This window comes from Gorilla gorilla, chromosome 1 (assembly GCF_029281585.2).
Source record: "Gorilla gorilla gorilla isolate KB3781 chromosome 1, NHGRI_mGorGor1-v2.1_pri, whole genome shotgun sequence".
Classification (NCBI taxonomy): domain Eukaryota; kingdom Metazoa; phylum Chordata; class Mammalia; order Primates; family Hominidae; genus Gorilla; species Gorilla gorilla.
In genome coordinates, this window is record NC_073224.2 from 57,852,250 (window position 1) to 57,866,564 (window position 14,315).

General features: G+C 32.9%; 1 long non-coding RNA gene across 1 annotated transcript in view; it reads left to right on the forward strand.

Annotated features, from left to right (window-relative positions):
- LOC134759178 (uncharacterized) overlaps nt 1-13,552 on the forward strand; it is a 48,666-nt gene extending 35,114 nt beyond the window's left edge. Inside the window, exon 2 of the long non-coding RNA XR_010135113.1 lies at nt 1,785-13,552. This is a non-coding gene — a long non-coding RNA (uncharacterized lncRNA). The remainder of the gene's footprint in view (nt 1-1,784) is intronic.
- Nucleotides 13,553-14,315: the final 763 nt, after the last annotated feature.

A 14,315-nucleotide genomic window follows, 5' to 3' on the forward strand; every position in this document is an offset into this window, starting at 1 on the left:
ATCTAATGAGAGATAATTGAAAGGAAATTGAAAGGAAAGAGAATATTAGGTAAACCCTATGTCTGTTAAATGTTTTATACAAACCCTTAAAGTCTCAGAGCAACATTCATGTCAGGATACATTTTCAGTATCATTTCAAATCTAACAAGAATACTATGGAGTATTTAACCAAGGTGTTTAAAATATTAATTAATAAAATTAATATTTCATTTGAGATATTAAAATAATGTAAGTGAGTATTCATCTATTTGTTTATCAAATGGGAGCACTGGTTTGGGAATTTGGACTTTTTAGCCCTATTCAGCTACTCTGAAATCTTAGTGAGTTTTAGAGCCTTAGTTTATCTGTCTGTAATATGAAGAATTTTGCCAACTGAAGAAAATGGGGACTAAATCTACAAAGCCAGCACTGACTACAAAATGCTAATATGTGGAGTTGAAGGGAGTGTGCAATACTTTTGTTGTCTTTTAAAACTTTTAAGCTTAATATGCAGAACAGTTCAGTTTATTAATAAGGACAGGAAGTCTCTGGTGAATACAGTAGAATAAATCAGTCCAAAGCTATGTAGTCACTACACCAAAGACCAGTTGATTTGTGTATTTGTTCACTTTTCAGAATGTTTCACATGCTATAAAATTAAATCTGATACTCTGTGACTTTTAATTTCTTAAAGTATATTACTTTATTTATTTATATTTGTTTACATGATTGGTTGATATTAACTCACCCTTCCTTTTTTAGTCATTTCACTACTAAGTATATGTACACAGAATAGCTGAGTGAGCCAGTGTGAGCCAGAGTGACCCAAAAATCCATCCAGAAAATGCGGGCAAGATTATGCCCTTTCCCAGACTGCCAAGCGCACTGCCTCTGCCTTGGAAGGCAAGAACAGCACTGGATGACATGTGAAGCTTTTCAATACACTTCCTTGCGTTTCAGCCAACAGGGTCATTCACACCTCTTTAGTTGTGCTTCCTAAGCAGTCTCTAGAGCTTTGAATATAGAATATCATGGGAATAAAACATATTGTAATATAGAAAATGTTCAAGAAAAAAGTAATAGAAATGCATTCCTGCAGAGAGATATGTAATGACTAACCTAAGAAGGTCATCAAACTCATAAATTCTAAGCAGTCTCTTACAGTATTTTTTTAAGCAAAATATCAGGATTCTATACTTCAATATTGAAAAGAAAAGAAACAGATTTGTTTGTCTTTATTTAGCCCAATTGAAGGGGGAAAAACCACACTGCTTAATCACATTTAATATTTTCTTATTTGAAAATTTACTATCATAGACTAGAAGAACGATGTTAACATAAAATAATATTATTATTAGGTAGATAAAGTCTCTTTAGAGATACTGGATGATTAAAAAGCAAGTATATTTATATAAGATGTATGAGAATAAAATCTTAGATTTCCTTAACAATTATGCTAATATTTAATGTAATATTTTTAAGTGTTTTTACGGATGGCATATGCATTGAGAGAAAATGTGGACCTTGTATTCAATTAATATGCCAGAAATATCCAAAACTAGTTTATCTTTTCACTAATCTCTGGTTGTTATTTGACAAAGCTTATTTATAGAGAAAAAAATATGTTTTCTGTGACCAAATTAGTAGCCCTAGAAAGGAGAAAATTTAGAATGTGAAAAGTTGGCAGATCCCTATGGATTGTTGAACTGGAAAACATCCCCATAAGAGGATAAAAATAAATTTCAGCTAATTTGCTCAGCATGGCCTGAGTTTCAGATAATATCTTTTTGTTTTGTTTTGTACAGAGATCCTGGCAAAATTACCAACAATCAATGATGGATACTGAAGGGAGATTGATTTAAATCTTCAATGACAGTTGTACAGAAGTTGAAGAAACACGTCGTCTTTCCAAAGAAGAGTGAGTAGCTTGGTTGGTGGTACCCTAAAATTAGGGCATGATTAAGGTACGTCATTTCTTTTAGTTCAATCAAAGTGCTTTGCTGTTTCCATTTCAGAGAATTTCTTATTCTTTTTTTCAATCTCTCTCTCTTCCTCTTATTCCTCTCATTAGTAGATGTCTTTTATAACTGATGTCATTTACTGTCCTTTCATCAAATGTATGCCACATCACTTAGGCGAACCAGCAGACAGGGCACCAAAATACACATTAGAGGAGACTGGCTTCCATGAGACGCTTCGACTGTCTCATCGGGGCACTTGTAATAAGCATCTTGGTGCCACTGAATGCAATGCTGTATTCAAATAATAGCTTTCATCTTCACTCTTTTTAAATATAAAAGTAAACCTTGAAGCCCTTTGAAGGACCTAACCAAACAACATACCTATGAAAATAGATCAGTAAGGCTTTGAGAAACATTCTTAAGTAAAATCTGTAAAGCATCTTTGCATTTTTTTTCAAGAAAGACCTCCAGGTAGATGATGGCTTTTAATAAGACACATGACAATCTCAATTACAAGAATCATTAGTGTGTGTCCTGTGCGCCATTTTATGTTCCCAGCAGGATATATCTTTTCTCATCTGGGGTTTCCAGGGCTGTCTACTGTTCTCTATGTGTAAAACGTATTTAAGTGTTCCCCCAATGCTGCACTAATGTTGAAACAAAACAAAACAAAAATGAAGAAACCTTTGTCAAGTGGTCAGACAGACTGGAACTAGAGGATTATAGGTAAGAGAGATAAAATGAAGGGTTGAAAGCTATAATTTCTATTTATGTGGTGGCAACCAAATCAGCTGTTGGAGTCAGGCAATTTAAAGATGTGGCTACTGGAGCTCAGAGTCTGGGAAGAAGACACTTCTGCGTCTGACAGTGAATCAGGCTCCCAGTTTTGAAGATGTGCTGTAGGTAGTTCTCGCTGAATCCATTTTCCAGTTAGTTTCTATTCCCCGCCCCATTCCTGTGTCCCCACACTTTCCACTTGATTTTATCTCTTTGACAATTCTATATTTTACTTTCCTTCCTCTCATTCCCCTTTTCCCACCCCCTTTTTTTACTGTAGTTCTTGGCCTCTGACTACTGTTCCATGCTGGATGTCCCCAGAAAATAGAGTATGTTTAAAAAGGAGACAGTGCATCTCAGAAGGGCCTCCCCAGTCCACTAGTCCATTTTTTAATGTGTTGTGCTCTATGGGTGTCAGGATTATTTGTAGATGAAGTAATTTGAGGCATGAATTTTGATAGAAGCAGGATCACCAACAAAATGATAAATGTAGGTACCTGTCTACCTTGCATAATATTCACTATGATCTTGAGAATTTCAATGTATAATTTGTCTTTATTCTTATTTTTCATTAGAATTAACAGAATCTCAGAGCTGGTAGAAGGTATAGAAACTGTATATACAACTCTCATATTCAGATGAAGAAAATGATGCACAAAAAATCAACTGTCCTAAGCCATTCAGCTTGTCTATAAGTGCTGTTGGCTTAATTATAGTTTTGCATATATTTAGGCAAAGAAAATACTTTCTCAGAAACTGGTTAGGACTGTTTGAGAAGAAATATAATCATCAAAATATATTCACAGTAAAATGTAACCGTCCATCATTCAACATAGGCAAGAATATGTATTGAATTGCCTGAGTGTATTATTCATATAGCAAAACTTACTTGAATTTCTAATAAATCTTCTGACCTCTGTATATGTATAAAATATATAAACCAACCAAATTCTGTACATAAATATATTTTTGGATCCCAGTACAATCCCTATTTCACTTTTGTGTATTCCAGTTATTTATTACTCACAGTTCTGTAGTTTTAACCAGAACAAAGGGATTACCCAGAAGAAAAGAAGGTAAGCTATTTCATCAGTTTTGGTGGAAATCAGAAGTTTTTTTTTCTATTATTAGCTTTGTATTCTTAAAAAAGAAAAAAGAAGGAGAAAAAAATCTCATCTTCTCATTTATAAGAATTCCCATAAAAATTGGCAGTGGTGAGGTGGGGAGGAAATGTTTACCAATAAACAGCTAGATCCTATTATTGGAGACAATCAGTTTTATTCTACAGAAAATATAGTTTGTTCTTGAAGATTTAATAGATATAATATTTTTTAAACCAACATATTAAATATACCAGTAAATATTTTTGTTAAACAAGGCTTTTAAAATTTAAATTATACCCCTAAACTGGCTTTCTAGTTTTTCTGGAGAAATAAAGCAATTTTAAAGGAAATATCCACTCAGATTAATACTGCAAATATCATACAAAAATGTGTGTGGCGATATTACTGAAAATGAGGATTTTTGAAAACTAGAAGAGCAAAAAGTCGTTGCTCCAAAAGGCTTCAAGACTGCCTTAGGATTAACAATGCAAGTCTTCAATGTATTTAGGTAATCATAATTTGATTAGCTTTCTAAACCTAAACATATTTTGATTCAAATGTTTAAAATATGGTCATCTCTTCAGTTAAAGATGAACATTTTGATGAAATAACAATACTTAAAGCGTTCTCCGTCTCCACAATTAAGTGCTACCTGTTATTTATTCAGAGCATATGTTTCAGTCTCAAAACACCAAGGACACATCTCAGTGAAATAAAAATAATCACTTTTTTTAAGAAATCAGAATCATGTGGCAGTCGGCAGGCTTAATTTATATTTTATGGTCTCCAAATTCAGATGAATATCATCAAGATCTGAATTGTCTCAAGGGCTGTCATAATTTAAATAATAATATATCAAAAATATACACTACTATCATATAATTAATTTGTATATATGGAAAATTGAATTCTCTTAGCCAAAAAAGTACAGGGAAATCATCACAAAGGAGGATGAACATGATTATTTTTTCCTGTTACTTCTATAGACTTCTCTGTAACAACTGATATGAAGATATCATCAGAGTTTGTAGGTGTGCAGTATCTGTGGTATTAATAAAGGTATCTATAATCAAATATAGCAGAAATAATTAGGCTTCATGCCAACTGCCTTTCCTAGAATCTTCAGGGACAGGAAGTGCAGCTGTGTATCACCTGCCCATATTCTACAAATAGCACTGAAGGATATAACTCAATGAAACTTGAAATCAGATTGCACAAAAATACATTATTCCCAATGTTCTATTTTTATATTGCTAGATAAATTGTAAATTCACAGCAACATTTGTCTACTGTTATCTTTATGTTGCAAAATTACACTAAATTTTGAGTGACATCTTTAGCCAGGGTAGCCTAGAAACATCCTTTGGCTAACAAATAAAAAGGTTATAATGTACAGTAGAGAAAACATTTCTAGAAAATATGCCTTTCACTGTGCCTTTAAAAACCAAGAATTTTTTAAAGGCACAGTGAAAGGTATATTTTGATCAACAGCTTATATTGTTTAGAAATTTGGCTGTGGTTTAGTATTTTGTCAACTAATTTTCAATCACAAAGAAAATTTAGAAAGAGATGAAATAGAAATAAAAGTCTTATTAGGAATAGTAATTATATAGATAGTGAAATGACTACTTTTTTTATAAGGAGCAGTAATTTCATAATGTAATAACTTCCTTTTCAGTAAAAGAAAGTGATTAACAAAGCTAAACATTCACACAAGGCAATGTACCACATAATTCAAAATGCCAGTGCAAAAATGTTAGTTAGTCAATAAAGATTCAATGCTTGTCTGTAATAATTAGTCATAGTTTCTGCACTTAGAAGGAAAGCTCTCCCCAGGAGTTGAGAATTAGAGTGGAAGTGGAGATTTTGAGTATAAGAAAAGTGAATTTCACTCATGTTGCAGGGTTACACTGCTATGATGGAAGGCTTTCATTTTTCAAGTAGGAAACATGGAAATTACAGTAACTATGGCCAATTCATATTGGCCTAGAGAACACTTTATTTTTCTCTGGGCCCGAATTTCTCAACAGGTGCCACTATTGATATTTTGGACCAGATAATTCTTTGTCCTGAGGAAATTTGCTGTGCATTGGAGGATTTTTATCAGCATTATTGACCTCTCCCCAGTAGATGCCAATAGTATCCCCTCCCACTATGGTGATATCCATATATTGCCGAATGTTCCCTTGAGAACAAAATCTGCTTAGATTATTTGTCTAGGCGATTTTGCTTTCTTCATTTATCTTTATGCAAAATTAGTTTGATTGGTTATTTGCATTCACAATAATAGGAATTTTGCACAGAGAAAGTTTATATAATAAGTTAAGAATAGCTCTACAATGCAAATGTTTCTGCAGGATATAAAAATAAGAATCGCAATGGTACATTCATCTCGAAATATTTGCTACACAACACACGTTGAATGTTGAAAGATGTTGAATGTAGGCTCTTATTTTGTGCCTTATTTGAAAAATTTGCAGTGTAAATAAGGTAAATAGATGCAAAATGTTTGCCTTTGGGTATGAAAAAGTTTTCTTGTGTATTATAGTTAAATATGGTAATAGGTTTTTAGAGGTAACTTTCTGTGGCAGTGAACAAAACAAGACCCTACTATGATGATTCTACATGGAGCTGATTTTAACAGAAGAGTAGCCTTCATTGTGCCTTTCCATAAATGTTGGCTTTATCCATGTATTAAAGCACAGATTTCTTGGGAGACCACAAAGATTGAGAGTGAAAGATAAAATCTGAAGAGAACCTGGGAAATCATCATTAAATTGAGCTGATAATCATGATAATCATGTCTAAAATATGGACTGTTAACTTTTTTTAAACTAAGATGAGATGGCAGAGAAGCTATTAACTTAATATGCCTCTCTCTCTCTCTCTCTCTCTCTCTCTGTGTGTGTGTGTGTGTGTGTGTGTGTGTGTGTGTGTGTGTTTTGGTGGAAATAAATTGATAAGAAAGGAAAAAATAATAGTCACATGGAAGCTTAGGAGGCAAGTCAATAACAGAAATATCTAGGTAGTATGAAATCTTCAGCTTTACACAATAGAAAAAAGTATATTATATGGAATTGATCCATTATTGTTTCAAAAATGGTGAAAGTTGTTAAACCAGTAACTTTTAGCTTAGTTTATCTGTTAAAAAAAAAAGCTACATGAACAATTCAAGATTTAGTAAATGTTGAAGATTTCCCTTCAGTATAAATTTATAAATATCTAATGAGTGTGTGTGTTTGTGTATATGGCTTCCTCATTGAGCACCTGAAACGACTTAGCTAATTTGCCCTTCATTCTTTATGACTTTCATGGATAATTTCCCAAAGCTCCTAAGGATTATTTATTTATTTATTTATTTATTTACTTACTTACTTATTTTTGGGACTGGTTCTCTCTCTGTTGCCCAGGCTGGAGTGCAGTGCCGTGATTATGGCTCATTGCAGCCTCAACCTCCCCCACTCAGGCGATCCTCCTACCTCAGCCTCCAGAGTAGGTGGAACCACAGGTGTGTGCCACCACATCCAGCTATTTTTAAAAAAAATTATTTGCAGAAATGAAATCCTCCTGTATTGTTCAGGCTGGTCTTGGTATCCTGAACTCAAGTGATCCTCCCAGTTTGGCCTCCAAAAGTTTTGGCATTACAGGCATGAGCCACTTCACCTCACCAGGTCACTTACTTTAAAACTCTCTACTAGGTGATGTGAAGGCCCCAAAATTTAAATCTACCAATATTTCTCTTTTATTATATTTTTAAAATTTGAGGTTTTAATAAGCTATCTAGATCCATGAATATTAAAATAGATTTTTCTTTTGTAGACCCAGCATTGTTCACTGAGGATAGATGTGGGATCAGTTCCTTTCAGGTATTAATTGTAATGTTGCTAAACATATTACCATGAATCTGTAGTATCAAAATTCAGATATTAAACTTGGGAGGATTTATAGTCCAACTTGTAGTAACTAAATAATAAAATGGTGGCATGATTATAGTTCAATTTTTTTCTTTATGAAGAGCTTAGGGTAACAATGCTTTGTTCCTGTATGTTGCACTTTTAAATTACAGTAAAGTCTTTCCCTGAAAACAAATAATACGGCATGCAATAAAGGGGAAAAGTGGATATGAGAACTTATCCTTGCCAGTATATTTGAAATGTGACTAAACATTTTTACAGTGAATATGTTCAAATTGAAAAGAAATTACAATTTCCTTTAACCAAGTACTGGGTCACTATTTCTTCCAACTTAGTTATTGAAGAAACACTCAGCTACCATAGATTTGCCAGGCCAAAGTATCTCAAACTTTAGCTGTGTCAGAATTACTTGGAGGGTTTATTGGAATGCATATTGCTGGGCTTGATGTTCAGAGTTTCTGAGAACTTGCATTCCTAACAAGTTCTCCGGTGATGCAGTAGTATAGAGAGTCATTGTTCTGGAGACATGCTTAATTTTAGGTACAACTTATTTTGACTTGAGAACTTTCTCTTTATTAAAATAGCAAAGGCAATGTAGATAAAAATAAATAAATTGTATTCATTTGGGCTTTCTCATTTGCAACAGGCCACATCAGCATTACCACTGGAAAGAATGACTTAGGAGAGTGGTTGTTTTAATGAGAGATTCTTTACATGCCACTGAAAGACAGGAAACGTTAAAAGAAAAACAAAACTGATAATCAACTCCTAAACGGGGATTTGAATTAGCTAAAATCTTTTTTTTTTTTCAAATGCCTACTACAAAGTCAAAGTTCATTCTCCTAGACTAGCAAATACTTTGTTATCAATATTTGTTTATATTTTCCCATAATTATCCTTATTTCACCTGCCACAAAAGAATTAATCATTTTATGTCCTCAGTCTTCAGCCCTCCCTAAAGTACCCAATAGCTCTTGTCCTTCTATAAGTCATCACCTACGTGTACTTTAAGACCCCACTAATTCAATAATTTTATTTAAACGTTGACAGGATTCTATTAAATTTAAGGTATATTATTAATTAACCTAGAGGACATCTGCTGTAGTGAATAAATTATCCATGATTTAAAAGCAAAATTCAAAGGTAGACAAGGCCACCTGCGGCCATAGAGGCTGTGTAACTTCAGAAAGAACACTTATGAGTTAATGATAGGAATGGCACTCTCTGGAATTGTACAATCCAGTGTGCCTTAGTCAGATATAATAGGTCAGGTTTAGCAAGACAGGCATAAAGTTCTAGCCTTAACTTCAAAATTCCATAGAATGTGGGAGACATGAAATAAGAATGGCACATGGGACTTTCGGCTATTAGTTGACCATGAATAGCTCAGTGTGATTCAATAGTGATATGTAACTGCCCTCAAAAACTATGAAAAGCTTAGAGTTTTAGCAGAGGATGGTGTATCTCTTATGAGTGAGATGAGAAGTCTCTCTCTTCATGGCTGGTAGAATGAATCCAGAATTGTCAACTTCACATAAGTCTCAGAATATCCTCAACCCTGCCTTGTTTTAGGTGAAACTAATGCACCAATTATTTCATTCATTTACAGAGAAACTTAAGCTAATATGTACATTCAGTACAATAAGTAATACAGACCCCTCAACAGAAAAAAAACACCAGAAATTATCAAACTGAATTTCTTCAATTAATTTCAATTTAATTTGTGTGGACAAATATGTATTGGTTTTGACAATAAAATATGTCAAAATACTGTAGTGTTTAAAATTCCCATATGGAAATATGGCACCATGATTGTAGCTTCTGAATGAAAAACAGAGTTTTCAGTAATTTGTACTCTTCTGACTACATAGCACGGGAAGTTGAGAAAGAAATTCTTCTAGGTTGAATACTGGAAAAATCATCATCTGTTTCCTCTACTCAGTCACTAGTATACAAAGAAGGACTTAAGCAGATTTGCTGATTAATTTATCGGTATCTAAACATTTTGTTTTCTCTTAATTCAGTGGATGAGCTATAGTACTGGAACATTTATAGCTAAACTTTGTTATTTGGTTATTGTCCTTATAAAACCAACTTTTGCTGATAAAACATATTAACACTTATGGATGCTTTATAAATCCGATAATACAGCTTTGAGAGCATTTACTCTGTTTCCCACAAATTTTAATAAGCCTGGCCCAGCTTTTTCAACTGAAGCAAATGTACAGACCTCTACACTTCAACATGAAGACCTCCAGTTCACAATGTGCATATCCAAAGCACTGATACTAATGCTGTATCCAGAGATTTCAATGGGGAGGGTAATCTGTAATAACAAAATTGTATCCCTTCCTTCCTGCAATTACCTCACTATCCTCACAGCCTTGACATCTGGAAACCCACTGCTACTGTAGCAGCTGTGACTCCTCTCCTAGCAGGAAGTTAACTACACATTCCAAAGAGCACCAATTGTTTTGATATTTTCTGGCAGCTCAAAAAGCTTGGATATTGGTGAACACATTATTTTGTGGCAACCACATTTTGGAATTATACACAAATGTACAACATGTCACAATCTGAACAACTTACAGGTGTTAATGTTGTCTTTCTCTTAATGATATCATATTCCAAATTTAATCATTTTAAATATAGAGTAGTATATTAGAGAATTAAACCTCATTCTGCTCATACTCACTTCTGCCATCATTTTCTCAAATGATTAACACGGAAGAAGACTTACCCAAAAATATGCTCCTATTTAAGTCATTGGAAGAGAATTAATTAATTTGAGTTAGAAAGTAAGTATTGTGAGAATCATCCTGCTCTGTATTTGCCCACATAGAACCTCTGTTAGCAGAGATTTTCAGATACTTATTAATTTTCTAGAAATCGAGACCTCCAAAAGAAGAGCAGAACTATTAAATGTTGGGCAAATCTAACTGCATTTTAGTGTCACCAAATGCCTAAAATTATTTTGTGTTTTTGAGCTGATAAATCTATATATTGTTTATTCAGATTGCTCTTATTCTTTAAAAATAATCAAAGGGATGACTGCTGGATTGATTTACTGCAAATTTATCTTTGAAATGGCTACAAATAATTGTTATTCTCATTTTAAGAGCATTAGTGTCTTTTGTTCATCAAATTAAGAATGAAATGGATTTTAGTACTGCCCTACAATTACTTTGGTAATCAAAATGATTGCCAATGATCTCCAAGAAACTAAACTGTCTTGCTACAGAACAGATTGAGGATTGTTTTGATTCACAGAAAAGCTCTGCAAAAATATAATTAATTACATATGATTTTGATTTAGTTTATAATTTTATTTTTTATTTCTGTTTTCCCTCTTCCCTACATTCTTTTAAAATATGGCAAAGTTTTCCATTGTATATTTTTATTTGACCTAATTTCCAATTAAATTTAATATTTCTCCTTGCTTAATTATTTCTTCTGGAATTTTACACTCATAGTGATTAAATCTCAATCTCCTCTCTCTTATTATCTTTCTTTTTTTATTCTCTTTTTCTATCACACACAATTTAATAGTTCATCTTAAGTGATTTCTGATGCCTTGTATTCAGTGACTCTAATTTCTAATATCCTCTTCTTGTTAAAAATATTTTTGCAATGTATTTATAATATCTTTTCTGTTACACTGATTCTGTGTATGTTTAAGCATTTGATCACTTTTATTCAAGTGTTCCTATGATAACCAGAAGATACTGTGCATTCTCATATTATTTTAATGCTCCAATGTATACTGCAGGCTTAAATAACCATAAAAGCAATGTTTGTTTAGAAAGTGACTGGTTTGTTTACCTTCACTGCTGCAGAAAATCTCACTAGGCAATTTGCCTGGGGCTGATACTTGTAACCATTAGCAATTATGGATTCTAGAAAGACATTGATAGGAAGTTTTTAAAAAGCTATTTCAAAATCAGACACAAAAAATACAACACATTTTCTAGGATTGTTTTTCTTGCCATTCATGCTGCTTGCCTTTCTTATCTTAACTAAAATTCACTTTTCATCAGCCTGCAATGAGTCACAAAAAAATGCTGTATCAATCTTGGGTTGATCCTGGACATTCATAGTCAGATAAATTATTTTCAGAATCAGCAAAGCAGAATTATTTTTATAAAATGGTGTCTTTACACATCATTGATGTTTTGCAGAGGTCTGGACAAAATGCCAGTGATGTACTTTTAATTGCCAAGCGATCCACTTACACAAAGGAGACATGGGCACACCATTCTACCGTCAGGGCACTCATCATTTGACATATGTATTGGACTTTAGGGGAAACACAAAGAGGATGCCTGGGACACTGTTCTCATCCTATAAAGTCTTTACTAATAATATGTCAAAGTTGAGTAATAATACACACTAAGTAAAAGCTTTTCAACAGAAGCATCTCCATTAATCTCCACTTTGGGCCAGACAGCAAACGGAGCCTCTGTTTCTATTAAATACAAACTGATCTGAAATATTTAGAACAAAGAAAGCACATCCTTTCAGCTAAAAGTTATAGATATCCTTTGCTACATGACAAATGGTTAAAATTATCAAATATTTATAACAATATGATTGAAGAGTTCAGTTACAGGCTTTGATTTTGACGGTTTGCTTGTTGATGAGTGTTGTGCAGAAATGCCCAATATGTTTGAATTGCTTCACTTTGAGCATGATTTGTGCCAGAAATAGTGCTGATTAAGCTGTTTTGTTTTCTTTTTCTTTTTTCCTACACATTTAAAAATCACTATTTTCCAAAGACCTCTTGGTCAGAAACTTGCATTTAAGAATTTTGCTATGCCATAATATAATAAAATGTATCAAGGCAGAAAATAAAATAAACAGATGATTTATGCATAAGACATTTTGCCTTTAAGCTATTCAAACCTGACTTTAGAGACGTTTATTATCAAAAGTTTCTCACCTGATAACATAAATTTTGACAGAATGGAAATGTTAGTTTTGGCCAATAAACATACAGCCTTTAATCATCCCAAAATTTTCACCTAGGAAAGAAACTGGAAATAGTTCTTAAGTCTAATTAGAATAGAGAGACAAGTAACATTTTTAATACTAGATTTAATCTTGGCAAAAATATCTGTATCTCTAACTCAAACTCACTATCTACTTTTTAAAAATAATATTGCTCATCTTTTAATATAAAGGAGAATCACCATATAAGCCATTAAGACCCAAAATACACTAGGTGCTGGAAACTATCATTGACATACTGTCATTCAAAAATTACATATGAATTTGGCATAAATGTAATAGTTCATGTACAATGAGCCATCAAGACTATGTGCAAATCCCAACAACTACTTCCTCTTTCTAGTTTTTTTAAAGAAATAAGACATAATGAATCTATTATGAGAATCTCCCACAGTGTAGCTTCCCCTTAATAATGTAGTATATACATTTAAAATTACAATGTAATGCTTAAAAATTGTTAGCATTTTACAATTTTTTAAATTTAGAGACTTGATCTGGAGAGCATTGGTTGTGATTCTGCAAATCATGCAGCATATATTTTATTACAGACTTTTAGCTGCTGAGGTTTCTTACAGAGGTCAAATGTGTGTGTTTATGTTCTGCTTAGTCTTATGACAAAATATATCACCATTGCTTAAAAAGAAAAACATATAAAGAAGAGAACTACAATGTTCTTAACTCCTAGCATACAAATGCCACTAAGCTGTCCACATCAAGACATTTGAAGTTAGCGTCTCATCATTTTAAACCCAGATGTGTGTATTTTGGGCACATTTTTTTGAGCACTACATAATCATAATGTAACCTAAAATGACAATGGAAGAAAACTAAGCTCTGCTTGATAAAATGCACTTTATTTTACATGGTGTTCACAGAATGGCTTATATTAAAAAAAATGAAATCTGTCTTAGTTTAAGACAGAAGCACAAAGACATTTCCCTTCTGGACAACAGACTTTGGCGTTGCAAGATCAAAGGAACAATTTTATCTGCATTGTGACTACAGACCAAAAGATTTTACAGTATTCCTGTCTCCGTGCTAAAGCCTATGTGTCTTTAATGGCATTTAAATTATAGCCCTCTGTAGCCATGCAGTCAAAACACCACATCATCTGATGGGACACCATGTTATATTCTGTCAGTATGTCTCATTTAAAAATTCTTCTATACTGTACTTGCCCTCATTTTTCTCTTCTGGAAGAAAAATTGAGTAAACTGCCTTTTTAACTAGGTTTACGAGTTGAACTAATCAAGATAGACAAAGACACACTTTGGCTTACATTATTTTAACTTAATAAATTTAAACCAACTTAAAGATTTTTTTTATTCTTTTCATTCTTCCACATTTTTGTTTGTTTGATTTTAGGATTTTCTTCTCTCTAATGTATCACATGGCATATGGCATACTATAGACTTTTGTGACATGAAAAATAAAAATGTGTTCCCATCAGAATATTATAGTTAAAGCATCTCTTTTTCTAAGCAAAGTATTTTATGTTAAACTGATTTATAATAGAATGACTATTACATATAAAAGAAAGGAGCTGTTCTCTGAATTCTGCTGTAGCACATAAT